The sequence below is a fragment of the Erythranthe guttata genome, chromosome 3 (assembly GCF_056151865.1).
Source record: "Erythranthe guttata isolate IM_541 chromosome 3, IM_541, whole genome shotgun sequence".
In the NCBI taxonomy this organism is placed as follows: Eukaryota; Viridiplantae; Streptophyta; class Magnoliopsida; order Lamiales; family Phrymaceae; genus Erythranthe; species Erythranthe guttata.
In genome coordinates, this window is record NC_142535.1 from 4641031 (window position 1) to 4642097 (window position 1067).

General features: G+C 34.9%; 1 long non-coding RNA gene across 1 annotated transcript; it reads right to left on the bottom strand.

Moving 5' to 3' along the window:
- Nucleotides 1–551: 551 nt before the first annotated feature.
- LOC148771594 (uncharacterized) lies at nt 552–1067 on the bottom strand. Its single transcript, XR_016030229.1, has 2 exons — nt 911–1067; nt 552–764 (listed from the first exon to the last, which is right to left on the bottom strand). It is a non-coding gene; the product is annotated as an uncharacterized LOC148771594 (long non-coding RNA).

Below are 1067 nucleotides of genomic sequence, written 5' to 3' on the forward strand. Positions count from 1 at the left end.
CTGAGAAATATTTTGATTCATATACCTACTAATCTACTTGTGCCTCCGGGCTATTATTACATTCGACAAAATTGTTTTTAAGAGTCTTCATACTGGCAAATAATTAGGTTAATTTTATAAGTAAATTAATTAATACGGTATCCCACTAATCCCTAAGCAGCTAAAAATCACAGAAAATAGTAGATGGGATAAAAGCTTAGTTACTACAAAAAACTTCCGTACTCGTTTCAATCATTCATTTCCCTTTTTTGTCTTTTAATTATTGTGGCGAACATTACTGATGAAGGAAAAACCTCATGTGAAAAAAATTACCAAAGTCGTATCGAGGACAAGTCCAAGAGGAAATAAATTTTATCACATAAGGCAACTAATACTTACACATTTACGCAGAACTAAATCTTAATCAAATAAATTCATTGAGACTTGAAAAATGCATCACTTTAGCATATTACGAACATTAACTCACAATCTGCAAAAAGACAATTTCACGCATTTGAAAATTCTCAAATAGTAGAAATCACGATGAAGAAGTGACCAAGAACTGTGCAGAATGGTAATCCAAAGCATATTCAATAGATTTTAAACATCCTCAAAACAGCAAAGCAGTAAATCTAAAGTCTCCTCATAAGAATCAGAACATACGAGCAGAAACCGAGGCCCCAACGGCAGCCACAAATGTATCATAACATCAACGAATCCTACACGTACGAAATCCAACACGGGCAACTGAACCAGGTTTACTACTCTGGGATGCATAGTCCCAACTTCAAGAATGTGCAGAAAAATTGCCAGGAAAAAAAAACCAAATCTTCATAGACGAACGTTAACTTGCTCAATGCATATAAGACCACTTCAAGATTTATAAAGCATGGATCAAAACCAAAAAGAGATCTTCAGAATAACTACTCACTTGATCTGCAGAAGCAGCACGTTCCACACCAGTGGTGCATTATCTGACCAACTAAAATCACAAAGCAAAATAACAGAAAACCTGATAGAAATAACATCCGAACACTTTCAGGACTGCTCCCAAAATCTAAGGCAAGAAATAATACTCTGCAAAAACC